This window comes from Triticum urartu, chromosome 1A, assembly GCF_056163025.1.
Source record: "Triticum urartu cultivar PI428250 chromosome 1A, HENAU_Tu73, whole genome shotgun sequence".
In the NCBI taxonomy this organism is placed as follows: Eukaryota; Viridiplantae; Streptophyta; class Magnoliopsida; order Poales; family Poaceae; genus Triticum; species Triticum urartu.
The window spans coordinates 187976072-187995908 of NC_141873.1; positions in this window are offsets into that span (position 1 = coordinate 187976072).

Here is a 19837-nt window from a genome sequence, read left to right on the forward strand (position 1 = left end):
ATCAGCACAAAAGTGTCCACTTCCATGACGATAAATCGCGCGTCACAGAAGTGCTTTCGTCAAGGGTGACCGACACGTGGCATCCACCGTAACGGAACGCCGTTAAGCTATCGGGTTGGATTTTGGATCCGATAACCCGTTAACAGCCACGACCAATGCCGATTTTCCACATGTAAAATTCTCATTGGCTGACGAATCCAACGGGCGAGATGGGCCTATGATATGTTGACACGTGGACCGGCCCAAAAGTGGCCCACAAAGATTAAATGGGCCGGCCCAACCGAAGGCTCATAAGATTTAGCGGACCATAATGGGCCGGCCCAGCTAATGGCCCACAAAATTTACGGGACCATAATGGGCTGGCCCAGCTAAAGCCCAACATGATTTTGCAGACCATAATGGGCCGGCCCAGCTAAAGGCCCACAAGATTTTGCGGACCATAATGGGCTGGGCCAGCTAAAGGCCCACAAGATTTTGCCGACCATAATGGGCCGGCCCAGCTAAAGGCCCAACATTCTCTGTCAAATCGGCCCGTCAACGGCCTATCCTAAACTTGTCATCAACGCGGCCCATGGTCACTTCTGGCCCGTTAACAGTCCGCTAAGTAATTGGGCCGAATTACGGCCCGGTGTATTTCCGGCCTGTTAAAGATCCGGCTTCATTTGGGCCCATTTACAGGCCATCAAAACTTTCAGCCCATAAACGACAGTGAAGGATTTTGGTCATATTCGGCCATGTCTGTCATTCGGCCTGTTAGAGGCCCACTAAACCTTTGGCCACTTTCGGCCTGTTGTCATTTTCGGCCTGTTCAAGCCGGACGTAAACCATGGGCCATATGTGGCCCAACGTCATATCGGGCCCATATAGAAATGACGACAATCTAGCCCGACCAAAGTTCCAGCCTGTTAAAAGCCCGTGTATTAGGTCGACGCATTTACGGCCCGTCCGAATTTCGGCCTGTTAAAGTCCAGTGGGTTATTTGGCATAATCAGGGCCCAATCTGACTTTTGGTCTATTAAAGGCCCATGTATTTTATGGGCTCGAGATATTTACACCTGTAAACGGCCTATTTTTACTTGAGGGCCCAGATTATGTTTAGGCCTGTTAAAGGCCCACTATGGGCACAGGCCTACCAGAAAAATATGAAAACTTATGCTGATTTAGGCCCAGATATTTTTAGTGGGCTACATGCCAATTTCGGCCTGTAATCGTTTTTAGCCCAATTGGAATGGGCCCGACGAATGTTGGCTTGTTGGGCTCCTACGAAGCTTTCGGCCGATTACATTACTAAGATAAACCTACACTATACAAAAATAGCGTCGTAATTACTGCAGCCTGAGGCAGCATCATAAATGTTGTATCACAACAAAATAAATTCCAACCATACAACAAAAGGCCTGTTGGCATAAAGTTTACAGTCCTTCCAGATAAAAGCACCATTAGATGTATAGAAGCACGTATCATTTGACCTGAGTGCTAATGTTTTAGGCTGTAGAATCTGATGAAGTAGCACGATCTCCACCTTTTTTCCGCCATTGCTCTTGAACAACGAAGCGAATGTCTGATAGTCTGGTTTCAAAACCATTCATATCTTGATGACATTTCTCAACCACTATTCTTGTTTCCGAAACAACGTCCACTAGGGATTGGACTTGTGTCTGGAGCACAGATATATCACTCTGTCTAGCAGGAAGATTTTGTTCAGTAAGTGATTTGGACGAGGTTACCTTGACAACCAACCCAGAATTACGCACGAAGGTTCTTTTTGCACTGTTAGTGGAGAGATACTGACGCACTCCAGCAAGAGGTGACATTGTGCCTGTAGTAGCCTCATCACCTTCAGGTGGTTGTGGCTGTTCAATCATTTGTTCCATAGCTTCCTGAAAGATTGAACTTGTAGATTAGTGTACCAGATAAGTTACTAATGAGATAAAAACAAACAAAGTAGGTTAAACGTTTATACATAACTTATTTTGGTGAACTACTGTAATACATTAGCATGTATTGTAGTGCCAACTACATAATAAAATCACTTTCGGAACATATGTCCATGTAGCATGCCTACTGTATTGTCTATTTCCTCACATTCGTTGACATCTAAGGATAAAGAGACATGGTTTAAAGTAGAATGAACATAGTATGACATCATTCATATCATGGGCAAACAGATATAAATCAAACAGGCTATTTTATCATTGTGTGCGCATGTGAACATAACAACTAGATTACAGATCAAAACCAAAAGAATATCCTTCATCTCTTTTAAACCATGCAAGGTGAAATGATACGTTAAGACAATTGTGAATAAAAGTGAACAGAGTAACTGACATTGGCTGCAAACCAAGTAGTTAAATGAACACATCACAGTACCAATCAGGTCAAGGCAGCAGGAGTAAGGACTTACAACAGCGGCTTGAACTGGTGAGCTCATGCCCTTCATCTTGCTGGTGTGGCAATCCTTGAAGATTTGCACTGCATTCGGTTCAGGTTCTTTTTGGTCCGCATGAGATTTCCTCTATATTTGGAACAAGTCAATATAGATACGATAATATGGCAAAAAAAAGAAGGATGTAGCAGCTATTTACAAGAGCCTCGCAGTGTGCAATATAGCCACGAGATCGTGTGGTCTGTTGGAATTTCACTTTAGAACAGTTGGTTTTGTTTTTCAAACAGTTAGCCTAGAAGAAGATACACTTGTAAGGCACATACATAAATACAAGTTCAATATGTGGTCTGATCAAATACATATAGCCTACCTGATACTTTGGATCAGACCAGTGTTTAACGAGGGCTATCCGGTCTTCATCTGTAATATATTCCACTGGAGATGTTTGGCGATTTCATTGTTAGCCTTGCCTTCAAAGTGAGATTTTCTAAGGTGGTACCGATACTGTCGTAGAGCAGACTGAAAAACATGAGTACATGCTTGTCTAGTTGCATCATCTTTTGCATCCAACTTGAACCTCATCTGTTGAAAAAAGAATGTGAGTCTTATTAGGAGGAAGCTAGAAAGTATGGGACAGAGCAAGACAATATTACTAATTGCGATGAATAACATTACTTATGGATAAATGGTAGGCATAGCGAGGTAGGAATCACATACATGGCTCAATCAACTCCTACACATGCTAGTGGGTTTCATCAAGTTACTGTGGCAATGACAGGTCATGCAGAGGACAAGGGTTCAGCTACCGTAGCACACAGCAGTTTGAATCGCGTTGTCTTAATGCAGTAAACAAGAGCAGAAGCGAGAACATGGGTTTGTATCGGAATGATCAATGGGTTGCTTGCCTGTTGTAGAGGTAGTAGGGTACTGCCCTTCAGACGGATACTCAGGGTTATCCTCGGAGGCAGAACCTACCACGAAAGACACACCGAACATAATCAACACATGGCAATATGCAACAATATGATGCATGCTATGACATGGCAAGATGAAAGTGTCTTGGCATAATGCAAGCTAAAACAAAAGGGGATGAACTCATTTGAATCAAAGATTCAAATGTTAGCTCATTCAACATGGCCTTATTAGTGCATTACCCTATTCTGCTTAAACAGCAAGGTTAACTTGTTTTGTCATGCATGAAACCATTATAGATGGATAGATTGAATTTCTCTGATCATTTTTCATATATAAATCTTTGCATTTGGAGCTATGGTTGATTTTCTATGATTTTTAGAAGTTTTGGCTATTTTCTGGAATTTCGTATTAAAGAATAAATCCAGTAATTGAATTAATGCGTCAGCATGACATAGCTGTGATGTTAGCGGGTCAACTGGTCGGCCAGGTCAAACCTGATGGGTGGGCCTGTCTGTCAGTGTCACAACTAATTAACAGAATTATGTTAGTGCTAATTGACTGTCAGTGGGGCCTGGGCCCACATGTCAGTGACTAAACTAATTAAAATTAGTTAAAACTAATCTTAAACTGATTAGCAGACCGGCCCCACCTGTCATAGACTCAGGGGGGGTCTACTTGTGCCCACACGGGGGTCAAACAGGGTCAACTCGCCAGCGACGACAGACGCGGCGGAGGGGCTCGGGTTTGCGTCTCCGGCGACCAAATCGACGACGGAGAGCAGCTACGTGACGCAGGGAGCGAGCCGCGTCGTTTGGTGGAGAAAGTGGAGCTCAGGGAGGCCGGAAACATCGCCGGCGACGAGTTTGGCGGCGGCCGGAGCTCGGGTGAGGATGAACTAGTCGCTAGGGGGCACGGGGAGGCACGTGGATTGGTGCGTTGAGCTCTTGGAGGTGCGGTAGGACTAGTGGACAGGGTGGCGTGGCCATTGGGTGGCCGGAGCTTCGTCGGCGACGAGCTCCGCGGCGGTGCATGCGGGTGATCTACATGCAGTCGCTATGGGGCTCGAGAGAGAGAAAGAGAGCGGAGAGGGTGGGGAGGTGGTTGAGCTCACGGGGGTCTCGTTGAGGCAGTCGGAGAGGTCGGCGGTGAGCTGATGCGGCGGGGGCGGCGAAAGGGATCTCCGGTGGCCGGAGTTGACGGCGAGCTCGGTGCAGCGTCTCCGGGGTGAGTGAGCGCTCGGGGCTCGACCCACTCGATGTAATCGACGATGGCAGAGCTCGTGGACATGATGATGCGGTGCGAGGAAGACGGAGGGCACGGCTACGACGACGGTGCGGCGACAGGAGCATCGGCCATGGTGGGGAACGGCGAAGGGAGAGAGACAGGGGGAATGGCGTGTCCAGGGGCTGCGGGGTGCGACGTGGAGGCGTCCAGACGTCCAGGGCGCGGGCGGCAAGCAGGTGATGCCGTGGCGAGCTCGGGCGCGCCGACGTCACCTCCCTGCCTGCCTGGCGGGGAAGAAGCAGCTGGCTGGCGTGGGCCAGGGCATTACCATAAATCATAAAATTAATCATGGCCACTGCTTAGAATATATCTAACAGCAAACATTTTAGTTTATGATTATTTGAGCATTTAAAATATTTTATAGCATTTAAATGCCCAAATGCAAATACCATAAGGATTAATCCAATGACCTTAGATGTCCTAGAAAAATGTGCACCATTTTTGTCAAAGGTTTTAACTCAAAACAAAAAGGGTGGGCTTTTTAGAAGGGCATTTCAGGTTCATTGAAAAAGTTTTTTAGTAAACCCTAGTTGTTTCTAGGGGGGTGCTGGGGGTTCTGTCTTCCCCATTTCAAATTTAAGAGAAATTTAAACATGATGCACACTCTAATGCTTGAACTAGCTAGGGTGTGACAACTCACCCCCACTCAAAAGAATCTTGTCCCGAGATCTAGGGTCCTCCGGGAAGAAGGTGGGGTACTCGAGTCGAAGACGATCCTCCCTTTCCCAAGTGGCTTCTCTCTCGGAATGGTGTGACCATTGAACCTTGAGAAACTTGATATTATGACGTTGAGTGGTACGCTCGGTTTGATCAAGGATATGAATGGGATATTCCCGATATGAGAGGTTATCTTGTAGATCATGCGTTTCGTGGTCCACTCCACGGATAGGATCCGCGAAGCAACGCCTGAGTTGAGAAACATGGAAGACATCGTGAACTCTGGAAAGATGAGAAGGTAGTTCCAATTGGTAGGCAACTTCTCCTTGTTTGGCAAGAATGCGAAAGGGTCCAATGTAACGAGGAGCCAATTTGCCTTTGATACCGAAACGATGGGTTCCCTTTAACGGAGTGACCCGAAGGTAAGCCTTCTCGCCGACTTCATAAGTCATAGGCTTATGTTTACGATCATATTGACTCTTTTGACGAGATTGGGCTGTTTTCAATTTCTCATGAATAATGCAAACCTGTTCTTCTGCTTCCTGAATCATATTCGGGCCAAAGAGTTGTCTTTCCCCGGTTTCTGACTAGTTAAGAGGCGTTCGACATTTTCGTCCATAGAGAACTTAAAAAGGAGCCTTGCCCAAGCTTGCTTGATAACTATTGTTGTAAGCAAACTCCGTGAATGGAAGGCATTTCTCCCAACCCATTCCGAACGAGATGACAGAGGCTTGAAGCATATCTTCTAGAATTTGATTGACTCGTTATACTTGACCACTTGATTGAGGGTGGAAGGCGGTGCTAAAAGAGAGACGAGTTCCCATAGCATTTTGGAAATTTTCCCAAAATCGAGAGGTGAAGAGACTCCCACGGTCTGAGTTAATTTCCAATGGAACACCATGAAGAGACACTATTCGGGAGATGTACAAGTCAGCTAGGTGGCCAACGGTGATACTCTCACGAACAGGTAGGAAATGGGCTACCTTGGAAAGACGGTCGATCACGACAAAGATGGCATTATTCCCTCTCTTGGTCCTGGGAAACCCAGTGATGAAATCCATACTAATTTTATCCCATTTCCACTCGGGAATAGCCAAAGGTTGAAGGGTGCCAGCAGGCCATTGATGCTCTGCTTTAACACGACGACAAACGTCGCAATTAGCAATGTATTGAGCGATTTCTCTCTTCATCCTAGTCCACCAAAACCTCTGGCGTAGGTATTGATACATTTTAGTACTGCCGGGATGAATGGTGAGAGGGGATTCATGAGCTTCCTTAAGGATCAGCTGCCTCAGGTTTCGTGCCTTTGGAACCACTAAGTGGTTTCCAAAGTATACGACACCTTGATCATCAACGGAGAAACAATTCGCGACTCCTTTCTTAATGTTTCTCTTAACATGGGAGATTCCCAGATCTACCTTCTGTGCCTTGATGATCTGATCCATAAGGGAAGGTTTCGCCACCAGGGTGGATAGGAATCCTCGAGGAACAATATGAAGATTAAGCTTACGAAATTCCTCATGGAGAAGTGGTTGACTTTGTTGTAACATCAGGTTGTTACAATAGGATTTACGACTCAGTGCATCAGCCATGACATTGGCCTTGCCCGGGGTGTAAGTTATTCCTAAGTCATAATCCGAGATCAACTCGACCCAACGTCTTTGCCTGAGATTCAAATCTGGTTGGGTGAATATATATTTCAAACTTTGGTGATAGGTGAAGATCTCGCAACGATTACCAAGGAGGTAACGTCGCCAAGTTTTGAGTGCATGGACTACAGCTGCAAGCTCCAGATCATGTGTGGGATAGTTCTCCTCATGTGGGTGTAATTGCCGTGAAGCATAGGCAATTACCTGACGATCCTGCATGAGTATGCAACCTAGTCCTTGTCGCGAGGCGTCGCAATAGATAATAAGGTCCTTGGAGAAATCTGGTGGTACCAGTACGGGAGCAGATGTCAGGCGTCTTTTCAGTTCCTAAAAGCTGAACTCGCACTGTGGGGTCCACTCGAACTTTTTATCTTTCTTGAGGAGTTCAGTTAGAGGTTTAGCAACCTTGGAGAAATTCTCGACGAAGCGGCGGCAATAGCTCGCTAAGCCAAGGAAGCTCCAAACTTGCTTGACCGTCTCAGGTGGAGTCAAATCAAGGATGGCTTGAACTCGCTCGGGATTGACAGCAAAACCCTTACCAGAGATTACATGGCTTAGGTAGGTCACTTCTGGCAACCAAAATTCACACTTGGAGAATTTGGCATAAAGGCGATGCTCTCGAAGTTTCATCAATACCAGCCTTAGATGTTCGTCATGTTCCTCTTCATTCTGGGAGTAGATGAGTATGTCATCGAGGTATACTACGACGAATTTATCCAAATACTCCATGAAGACCGAGTTCATTAACTGAGAGAAGGTAGCACGGGCATTGGTTAAACCGAAGGACATAATGGTGTACTCGTATTGGCCATAACGAGTAACAAAGGCCGTTTTGGGAATGTCCCCGTTTCTGATTTTGATTTGATGGTAGCCCAACCTCAAATCCATCTTGGAAAATACTGAGGATCCAGTGACCTGATCATACAGATCGTTGATCCTGGGAAGCGGATACTTGTTCTTGATAGTGACCAAATTGACAGGTCGGTAATCTACAACCATTCGATCCATTCCATCCTTCTTTTGGACGAAGAGGATGGGGCAAGCCCAAGGAGAGGAACTAGTACGGAGGAAACCCTTTTTCAAGGACTCATCTAGTTGGTTCTTAAGCTCGGCTAGTTCTAAGGGTGCCATCTTGTACGGTCTTCTAGAAATTGGAGCGGTTCCTGAAACAAGGTCTATCACAAACTCGACATCCCTGTCAGGTGGAACACCTGGCAGTTCTTCTGGAAAGACATCAAGAAAGTCTCGGACTACCGGAACATCCTCAAGGTCTGGAAGGGGGTTGGCATTTAGGGAGTAAAGCTGGCGCTTGGCCACTCGAGTTAAGACATTGACTGTATTGCCCGATGGGTGAGTAAGTTGAACGGTTCTAGTAGCACAATCAATCTTAGCATAATGAGCTGACATCTAGTCCATACCCAAAATGATGTTTATGTCCGAGGACTTGAGAGCTATTAAGGATGCAAGGAAGACAAGTCTATCGACAAGAATTTCGTTCCCATGGCTTACTCTAGAAGTTTGCCATCTAGAGCCAGGGGTTTGAATTTCCATGGTAGAGGGCATGTCACAGAATGTCGTGTTATGCAATCGAGCATAGTTCTTGGAAATGAATGAATGAGATGCTCCAGTATCAAAAAGAACAGATGCCGGATGGCAATTAACAAGGAGCGTACCAAGGACGATGTTAGGATCCTCATGAGCTTCCTCGGCTGAAACATAGTTGACATGGCCACGTGTAGTAGTGACCGGCTTGGCGTAGAATGTCTTTCCCGCGGGCTTACCACGGCCAACGGACTTTCCAGTTTGGTTGGGGTTGTTGTTCTGGGAACACTCTCGGCTATAGTCACTCGGCTCTCCACACTTGAAGCATGTCACCACATTGGGGCGTGGAGCAGCACTAGCAGCGGGGCCACCATAGGGCTTGGGCGGTGCGAACTGCTGGTTGGGACGAGGCGCCTCAAAGGATGGCCTCGGGATGAACCTGGGTGGCAGTGCCGTGCTTGGGATCCACACCCGGCGCTTCTGAGCTCCAGAGCCGGATGAAGAGCCAAAATCACGTGAGTGCTTGCGTGAAGCATCATAATCAGTCTGGCCTGTCTCAGCGCTGATGGCTTTATTAACCAACTTCTGAAAGGTGGTGCACTCGTGCAGACGAAGATCGCGGTGAAGCTCAGGGCTGAGTCCCTTGCGGAACCTTGCCTGCTTCTTAGCGTCGGTAGATACTTCTTCAGGAGCATAACGTGCCAGATTCCCAAACTCACGGCTATATGCATCCACAGTCAGTCTTCCTTGGGTGAAATTGCAGAACTCCTCCCTCTTGTGATCCATGAGACCTTCTGGAATGTGATGCTCACGGAAAGCCTCACTGAATTCAGCCCAAGTAGTAATTTGGCCGACCGGGCGCATAGCTTCGAAGTTTTCCCACCAGAGGCTAGAAGGGCCTTCGAGATGGTAGGCAGCGTCAGTAACCTTATCAGCTTCGGCTACGTTGGCAGAACGTAGCTTGTGGGTGATGCTGCGAAGCCAGTCATCCGCGTCGAGGGGCTCGACGGAATGGTTAAACTTTGGTGGGTACAGCTTGATAAAGTCATTGATTGACACCAAGTCATTTCGCGGATGGCGTGCAGTGTTTTGCTCAATCCGCTCTAACAGGCGGTTAGTCTCATGCTTGTTTCTTTCCGCCTCCAGCATCACTTCGGCCAGAGAAGGCGGGTGAGGCAAATTTTGACCCCTAGCTGCACTGGCTTCCCCCTGCTCCGGGGCAGCAGGGTTGCTGCGGGTGTTGACCATCCTAGGAAAAAAACAAGACAACGGTTTAGATAAGGATGGCTCAAACTTAGCAAGGAAGTGCAGAATGTAATGGATAACGCGGAATGCAGAGATGTTCATCCGTATGTCACGGTAATATAAAACTGCCATATATATACCAACGGTCATACACATCATACATAGTTTAGTACAAGCCCAGGCTACAGTACAACTATGATGAAAGACGTTACATCTCATCAGAGGCATTCCAAGCTCCTATACATTATTTGTCTACACCTCTGGAATTGATTACACATAAAGTCATATTCCACAAGTCACGCAGGACAGTGGAAATACAACTATTACAATACTAGTGATACTACTACTAACTCAGACAGCTCCGTAGTAGTCCTCATAGAAGTCACCTCCATAGCCTGGAAGTTCAATGTGATCATCCGGGAACAGACGGTCCTGAGGAGCTTGTGGACCAAAGGGACTAGGATGAGGTCTTGGACCCACAAACGGTGGCCTACGTGGACCACGGGGTGGGGTGATGGCTCCCACATCACGCCCATCCACCATGTCTGGCAGAGCAGATCTCACTGGATACAGATCCCTCGTATCCATACATCTAGCTTGCACCGCGGGTGCAAACCGAGTCAATGTGCCCCAATGATCAGCACGGGTATTAAAAAGCTCCAGCCTCAAGGCCCGATTCTCTCAGTCCTTATCTTCGAGCATCTCGGCAGTGGTACGAGTTAATGAGTCCTCCTGAGTGGAGTCAGCATAGATAGCCTGAAGATACCCTTGCGCTCCCGGAAGTGAAGCGGGCATGTAACGGAAGTCGGTGTTCCGAAGCAGGCCAGTCCTGACTCGCATGATGGTCATCATGGAATAGGCAGTATCCTGCATAGCCATCTCAACAGTAACTCCGAGTCCATAGGAACAGTGGAGGGGCTCGGTAGATCTAGGATAAGAAGGAAATATCCCGACGGTGCAGAAATATTGGCTTTGATTAAAGTCTCGGAATTGCTCTTCGATGGTGTATTCGGGATACCAACGGTAACCCGTCTCGATCATTACCCTGACTAACATAGCAGTATGACTGGGCACATCGAGGCACCGGGTCAGGCGAACCACTTGGTTTTGAGCACGAGTGGCCATCTGAAAGCACAACCACAATGCAAAGACATTAGCATTTCTAGGGAAAATTGGACAGCATAACAGCTGTAGATGCTCAGAAAAAGATTTGAGACATCCAGAACAATTTGCAATACCACTCAACAACATCATATCAAGGTTCTGATTCAACTAGCAACATACTAGAAATAGTAGAAACTGAAGTGGGGCTGATAATAACAATGCTATAAGCTACTACGGATTAGTAACACGTGAACCTGGTAGAAGAAGAGAGCCTAGTCCTTAACCCATGTTGAATGAGAAGAGAATGACTCAGATCAGAGGGCATAAGGTAAAGGAGTAAAAGAGCCTTACGTTCCCTTCCACAATCAATTCCCCTACATATAACTAAAGCATTTCTAGACTCGACATCGACCAGTTTGGCTCAACGAACCTACAGGCAGTCCGGCCCTGATGCCAATGCTGTCAGGACCCCGATTCCATGTCACATCGATATAGCCGGTAACACCTCATATCACTTTGCGGCCTCACGCATGGTATCCCATGGGTGTCGCCTTACCATGGCCCGGGACTGTTTGCGCCTTTTGGCTCACGTATATGATAGTGTCGCTAACATCCATATGACAAAGAACCCGGGCCGACATGGCTAGTCGTGAACCCAAAGCGGCACAGACCTATGGAGACAGGCATACATGAATCACATCGAGCATGTTGGTCATCAGCGAGTGATTTCGGGCTGTAGCACTGGGCATACAGGACTCCGGGGAACCTGGGCTGTAGCAGGCTAGGCAGGACTCCGGATGTCACCGCGTGACATTTCCCCGAAGGGACAAACATAGGAACGACGTGAAACACATGCCAGCCAATCTAGTGTCCTGAGCAGTAGTGCTGGGCTAGCAGGACTCTGGTGAACCGGGCTGTAGCGGACTACTATGGCTCGAGGAACACTAGACTACATTTCACCATAAGAAAGGCTGCCAAGGATAAACAACTAGATTGTCGGATCCCACTCATACCAGGCATTTCAGTCATACACACAATATGCCCGATATGATTACATACAACATGGCATCACAACAAAACTCTACAACTCAAGTACTTTATTTAAAGGCTCCAGAGAGCCATACATAACATGTTCATACAGATAGGGGTCACATGACCCGACACTCAAGTCATACAATCATACAAACACAAGCGGAAGCAACTAGTCTGAGTATAGACACTAGTAAGAAAGAAGGCTTCTCGAAGCCTGTCTATCTACATAGGGCCCTCCATGGCCAGGATCACGACCTGGGTGGCTAGTCACTCGTCGATGTCAAGGTCCACGTAGAACCCATCGGAGGGGGCGGTGTTGTCCTCTGAAAACAGTAATTAAGCAAACATGAGTACAAAGGTACTCAGCAAGTCTTACAACAGAACCTACTATACATGCTCATTCTCAAGAAGGTGGTGGGGTTATTGCAGCAAGCCAGCTTTGACTCTTGGCTAAGCTATCCTACGGAACTCCACTAGTAAAATAGTTTTCGCAGACGAGTCCACTACTCACCAACACAATACTCCACCGGGGATCCTCTCTCGTCATCCTACGAGAGGGCCATCCTCGGTACTCACACTTATCTTGAGTCTTTTAGTAGTATCCATTAACTTGTCTATGAACTGTATAGGCAACCAAGTAGTCCTTTTCCATGGACGCGGCTATTCGAATAGATGATGTTAACCCTGCAGGGGTATACTTCTTCATACACGCTTTCACCACTTACCGCCGTTGACACGACATGTACTCGGCAACCTTCAAGCGGAAGCCCAGCGAGGCTGTCGGCCACGGCCTACCTAAACACTTAAGTCTCTAGTCCAGGTTTATCGCCTATCCAGGTTCCATCCACAGGTAGTCCGACCGAGGTTTCCACATACGGCCCTGAACGATGTGAACAGGGTCCCGAGACGCCAAACGGGCGCCCGGCATGCCCGGCCACGGTGTATCTACCGCAACATAGCCCACCCCTAGGGTCAGCGCCACGCACGGCGGCCAACACATAATCTACAAACACCAGAAACTATTTGCAACTCCTGGATAGAGTACTAGGGTGATTAAGAAGCCGAGAGGGTCCATTGGTTTCATGCCCAATGTACGGTAGTAACTGCATCTTAAATCACACATACAGATCTCAGTTCTTATGGACGGTCTCAATGAAACAGCCCACCATGTACTCCTACATGGCCTCTCATCGATACCTTTACCCAAAACATGTTCAACACATCCCTCACATTACCGACATAAACATTTCACTCTAGCCCATCGCCCAGATGAACCAGACCTAACACAACTCTAAGCATAGCAGGCATAGAAAGGTAGGAATCATATACATGGCTCAATCAACTCCTACACATGCTAGTGGGTTTCATCTAGTTACTGTGGCAATGACAGGTCATGTAGAGGATAAGGGTTCAGCTACCGTAGCACACAACAGTTTGAATCGCGTTGTCTTAATGCAGTAAACAAGAGCAGAAGCGAGAACACGGGTTTGTATCGGAATAATCAATGGGTTGCTTGCCTGTTGTAGAGGTAGTAGGGTACTGCCCTTTAGACGGATACTCGGGGTTATCCTCGGAGGCAGAACCTACCACGAAAGACACACCGAACATAATCAACACATGGCAATATGCAACAATATGATGCATGCTATGACATGGCAACATGAAAGTGTCTTGGCCTAATGCAAGCTAAAACAGAAGGGGATGAACTCATTTGAATCAAAGATTCAAATGTTAGCTCATTAAACATGGCCTTATTAGTGCATTACCTTATTCTGCTTAAACAGCAAGGTTAACTTGTTTTGTCATGCATGAAACCATTACATATGGATAGACTGAATTTTTCTGATCATTTTTCATATATAAATCTTTGCATTTGGAGCTATGGTTGATTTTCTATGATTTTTAGAAGATTTGGCTATTTTCTGGAATTTCCTAATAAAGAATAAATCAAGTAATTGAATTAATGCGTCAGCATGACATAGCTGTGACGTCAGCGGGTCAACTGGTCGGCCAGGTCAAACCTGACTGGTGGGCCCTATCTGTCAGTGTCACAACTAATTAACAGAATTATGTTAGTGCTAATTTACTGTCAGTGGGGCCTGGGCCCACATGTCAGTGACTAAACTAATTAAAATTAGTTAAAACTAATCTTAAACTGATTACCACAACGGCCCCACCTGTCATAGACTCAGGGGGGTATTCCTGGGCCCACACGGGGGTCAAACAGGGTCAACTCGCCGGCGGCTTGACGCCGGCGACGACAGACGCGGCGGAGGGGCTCGGATTTGCGTCTTCGGCGACCAAATCGACGGCGGAGAGCAGCTACGTGACGCGGGGAGCGAGCCGCGTCGTTTGGTGGAGAAAGTGGAGCTCGGGGAGGCCGGAAACATCGCCGACGACGAGTTTGGCGGCGGCCGGAGCTCGGGTGAGGATGAACTAGTCGCTAGGGGGCACCGGGAGGCATGTGGATTGGTGCGTTGAGCTCCTGGAGGTGTGGTAGGACTAGTGGACAGGGTGGCGTGGCCATTGGGTGGCCGGAGCCTCGTCGGTGATGAGCTCCGCGGCGGTGCGTGCGGGTGATCTACATGCAGTCGCTACGGGGCGAGAGAGAGAGAGCGGAGAGGGTGGGGAGGTGGCTGAGCTCACGGGGGTCTCGTCGAGGCAGTCGGAGAGGTCGGGGGTGAGCTGATGCGGCGGGGGCGGCAAAAGGGATCTCCGGTGGCCAGAGTTGAGGGCGAGCTCGGTGCAGCGTCTCCGGGACGAGCGAGCGCGCGGGGCTCGACGCACTCGATGTGCGACGTGGAGGACGACGGAGGGCACGACTATGACGACGGTGCGGCGACAGGAGCGTCGGCCATGGTGGGGAACGGCGAAGGGAGAGAGACAGGGGGGAATGGCGTGTCCAGGGGCTGCGGGGTGCGACGTGGAGGCGTCCAGGTGTCCAAGGCGCGGGCGGCAAGCAGGTGACGTCGTGGCGAGCTCGGGCGCGCCGGCCTCACCTCCCTGCCTGCCTGGCGGGGAAGAAGCAGCTGGCTGGCGCGGGCTAGCACAGTGCTAGGCCGCGAGGTGGGCCGGCTGGTGGGTTAGGTGGGCTGCGTCAGGTAGGTTTCTCTCTCTGTTTTTTTTCTGTTTTTCTTATTTATCTATTATTTCTGTAACTTCAGGGCTTTATTAAAAATACCAGGGCATTACCATAAATCATAAAATTAATCATGGCCACTGCTTAGAATATATCCAACAGCAAACATTTTAGTTTATGATTATTTGAGAAAGTTTTTTAGTAAACCCTAGTTGTTTCCAAGGGGGGTGCTGGGGGTTCTGTCTTCCCTATTTCAAATTTAAGAGAAATTTAAACATGATGCACACTCTAATGCTTGAACTAGCTAGGGTGTGACATGTTTATGCATGGGGAATTTGTTGGATTTTATATTGATATACATTTATTCAGTTTGAATGTGAGTCGAAATTTCGGGATTAAAAACAGTTCGGACCGCACCGAAATATGCAAAATTTCCTATAATTAGCGTTGCCACAATATGGGCTATAATGCTAGCAAAAAGAATATGGGCTCCAAAGAAAACCTTAAGAATTAGCAAATGGGCTGTAAATTATTAGAAATAATGGCAGATGGGTTGTATGCTATTTTCCACAGATTTGAGGCTTTCCTAAAAAAAGGTTGATGCACAAGCACTGACTGTTGGATGTCCATCCAACGGCCGTCATGCTTCTTCAATCTCTGCTCTTTCTGCTCCAGCCGCTTAAACAAGCGTCGGCGGGACTGCCTGCTCCCTCCTCCGCACGGCCGGCTGTGCGGCCGTGCAGGCCTCACCCATCGCTGGCCTAGCCATCCCTCTACTCACCCACACCTGTTGTTATTCTCCGGCGACGGCAGACGAACCAGTAAACCCTCGTACAGTCGTACTCCCCTCCGCGTGGGAAACAACTGCCGAGTCTTCCCCGGCTCCGTGTCGTCCCCTTCCTAGGCCTCGCCGTCGTCCACCGCCCTGGTGCTCTCGGCACGGCATGGTCAACATGGTCAAGGAACGACTTCCATCGAACATGGACTGTACATGGAGAGGCTGACAGCTGGGTCCACGGTGGCAGCAAGGAAGTGCCTCCTTATTACCCGGAAAATAATGATTCCTCCACCTGACAGCAGGGACCCACCGGACGGGCCACCGTATTTTGCGAAAAAACGTTTCCCCCTTGACTGCTCGGACCCACCAGCTACACCTTCGCACGCAAGGAAGTGCGTCAGGGCAAAAAAAAAACGATTCACCCCCCTGAGTGCTGGGACCCACTAGCTATATCTTCGCACGCAAGGAAGTGCGTCCAGGCAAAAAAAACCTAAACGATTCGCCCCCCTGACTGCTGGGACCCACCAGCCCCCCGACTGCTGGGACCCACCAGCTACATCTTCGCGCGCAAGGAAGTGTGTCCGGGCAAAAAAAAACGATTCGCCCCCTGACTGCTGGGACCTACCAGCTACATCTTCGCAGGCAAGGAAGTGCCTGACAATCGGGACCCACCTGGTCGAAGCGTACGTAGCGTTGACATTCTGTTCACGAACGTGTACTTACATATATACTGGTGGATGTGGAGGCGCGCACGTGTCGTAGTAGAGGCGCGCACGTAGCATGTACACGTACGTACAACGGCCAGGGTGCAAGAAAGAAAATACGGCCACGTATGTGTACATATGGGCGGGGTCTCAAACGCCTACTCGCGCATACGTATGGCGAGGGCTCGTGTACATGGCTAGGTCGGAACGGAGAAACAGCGTCGTCGTCGTGTTCATGGGTCGGAACAGAATGCGTCGTCGTGTTCATTGGGAGGGCTTGGATGGAAGAGGCGATGGAAACGAGGCCTGGCGTACCGCACAACGGAGGAAACGGACCTCCTACGGTCGAAACGGGGTCCTGTTGATCGGGAGGGGTGTGGCGTACCGCAAAAAGGAGGAAACGAACCTCCTACGGTCGAAATGGGGGTCCTGTTGATCGGGACGGGTGTGGCGTACCACAAAACGGAGGAAACGGACCTCCTATGGTCGAAATGGGGGTCCTATTGATCGAGAGCGGTGTGGCGTACCACAAAACGGAGGAAACGGACTTGTGTTGGAGTGCTACGGTCGAAACGGGGGTCCTGTTCATCGGGAGGGGTGTGGCGTACCGCAAAACGGGACTCCACGGGATACTGTTCATCTCCACCGTCGACCCACTCCAGCCTCCACGAGCTACTGTTCATCCACCGTCAACCTCCTCCAGCCTCCACGGGCTCCTATTCATTTAGCCTTCACCGCGCGCTACTCCACCGGCTACTGCTCAACCACCCCTCCACCGTCTACTATTCATCCAGCCCTCCACACCACGGGGTCCTGTTCAACCACCCCTCCACGGGCACCCCTCCATCGTCTATTGTTCATCCTTCCGTCCACACCACGGGGTCCTGTTCATCCACCCCTCCACGGGCTCCCCTCCACCGTCTACTGTTCATCCAGCCCTCCACCACACCACGGGGTCCTATTCATCCAGAGGCAATGCCACCGCTCACTGTTCATCCAACCCCCCCCCCCCCCCGCAACGCTCACTGTTCATCCCATCGATCGGCTTCAGTTAGCAGCAGTAGCCAAGGAATCGCTCGATCGGGTTCAGTTAACAGCCATCGATCGATCGCTCGGGTTCAGTAACGCGTAGCCTGCAGTGCAATCGCTCGGGTTCAGTTAGATCCCAACGCCTCGCTCGGGTTCAGTTAGAGCCAATGCCTCGCACACACGCGCGTACATGTACGAGAGAAACGCGCATCACTCAGCCCCCAACCTCCCACCATAACCGGGAACTCCCCGAAATTCCCCCCCCCCTCGCTTCTACCACGGTTTTTTCCGTCATGGACGGCCCAAAGAATGTCACGCAGCAGCGTCTCCGTCCCGCCCAGGACAAAAAGCCCATTTTCTGTCATGATTTTTTGTCATAGAAGTAGGAGCCCACCACATCTATGATGATACCGGGTTTTGTCACAATTATCGTCATAGAAGTGTCATATGTATGACAGAAAAAAATTTAGTTCGGCCCAAAATGTCATGGATGTGTCTTTTTTTTAGTGGAACAACGGGACGGGGAGGCACGGTCAGGGAGGAACAAAAGCGAAGAGAGAGCGAGGGAGGCTGGGTTGGAGGAGATCGAGGAGAGGAGTGGCAGCTGCCTGTGGGTGGAAATTGGCGGCGACGAGGGGGTTGGTCCGGTTAGAAATTCGACGAGGATTTTTGGATTTGGGGAGGATCCCGAGGAGGGAGATGCTGGCGGCGGTGGGATGGGACAAGGGTCCTAATTTTTAAGGTTTGTCCAAATAGACTTAGGAGTGGAGTATATCTATACCTCACAGGCTAGGTTAGGGGCTACCTCGTCCCTACGATCGCGGATAAAATAGCTATGGAGCCCAATTAACAAAACGGAGATGTTTTGTAGATGTTTGGGGATGATCCAGACCCAATGGTGACGACTCCCCGGGTCGGTTCGGGACAACTTCCGGACGTGTGCGCGAGGAGAGCTGCCGGCTGACGAGAGAGGTTAGGTTGGGCTTGGCGGTAGGCAGTGGACTGTGTAGACGGTCTCGAGCTGAGAGAAGAGAAGAGAGAGAGAGAGAGACCCGGTGACTGTTTCCGGAGATCGAAAACGTCCGACGTTTGACTGGCTACTATTGCCGCTATAGTTTAATGGTTGGGCTATCAAACGAACTACGAATGCGATGAAACTTGGCAGGCGGCCTACCTACAACATAACAGCAAAACATGCCAACTTTCAACCCATTCCGAGAACATTTTCTGGCCACTTATAAAATACTATTCGGGCGTGCCGCGGGCACGTGCAAATGTGTCTGCGCTCAGAACGGACAACGGACGGAACTGGGGAACCCCGACGGATGCAGGTTTTGAAAACATGATGATGCAATGCACATGATGACATGGCAAGATGCAACACGTAGGCAAAAGACAAGGCAACAACAGTGAATAATTGGACGACACCTGGCCCAACGGTCTCACGGTGTTACATGAGGACGTAGAGTGCTTGCATCTAACCGCCTTGCAGGGACATACAGTCACCAAGACTTAAGACCAGGCACAACCCGCCTTGAGGTAGGGCCTCGTGAGTCCCGCGCTGGCTCATGAGTGCCCAGATACACCTCGCAGCCCTGCCGTGCAAGCCACGTGTCAGGGCGGGGCTGTACACGCCCCGGGGGCTCCTCCCGGAGGGGGGCCCCCATCCCACGCCCATGTGGAAGCACCATGCTCCGTGCTGGCTGACGACACTGCCGAGGAGCGGCTATGCCCGTGCACAAGCGGAAGCACTATGCTCCGCGCTGGTGATAAACAACTGAGGACGGCCCCACGGTCGTACCAACCTCAGGGAGCCCACAGCTCAGCGCCCAACCTCACCACAACGCCTCCCCTCGGGAGAGCCGCACGAGGGTGCTGGGCATGGGGGTTGCGCTCGGCTCACGCGCAAGCGCACGCCACCCAACCAGGTCCCTCGGACCTGGGCGTCGCGCGCCCCTCCCTAGGCCTCAGCGAGGGCAGGTATGGAAATTGTTTGCATGTCAAGGGGGGCTCCTGAGCATCGCGACTCAGGAGCCTAACTGGTCACGTAGCCCCTCACTCCTTAGTCCGTCCTGGTCTCCGATCGGCCCAATGGCAGTTGAGGTATGCGTGGGGCCGGGCTCTGCTGAGATAGAACATTAATCTATCCTCACAAACTCTCCCTATATGATGTTTCGCGTCAAGGGGGACTCTTGAGCATCGCGAATCAAGAGCCTAACTGGTCACGTAGCCCCTCACTCCTTGGTCCGTCCTGGTCTCCAGTCGGCCCAATGGCGGTTGAGGTATGCGCGGGGCCGGGCTCTACCGACGCAGAATGCAAAGCAAATAGGAAGGAAATCGCCAAATCTCGAAGCAAATACTATAAGCATATTGTTCTCACAATACCAAATGAAAAGTCTAAACGCTTCCATGAGGCCTGATACATGTCGCAGG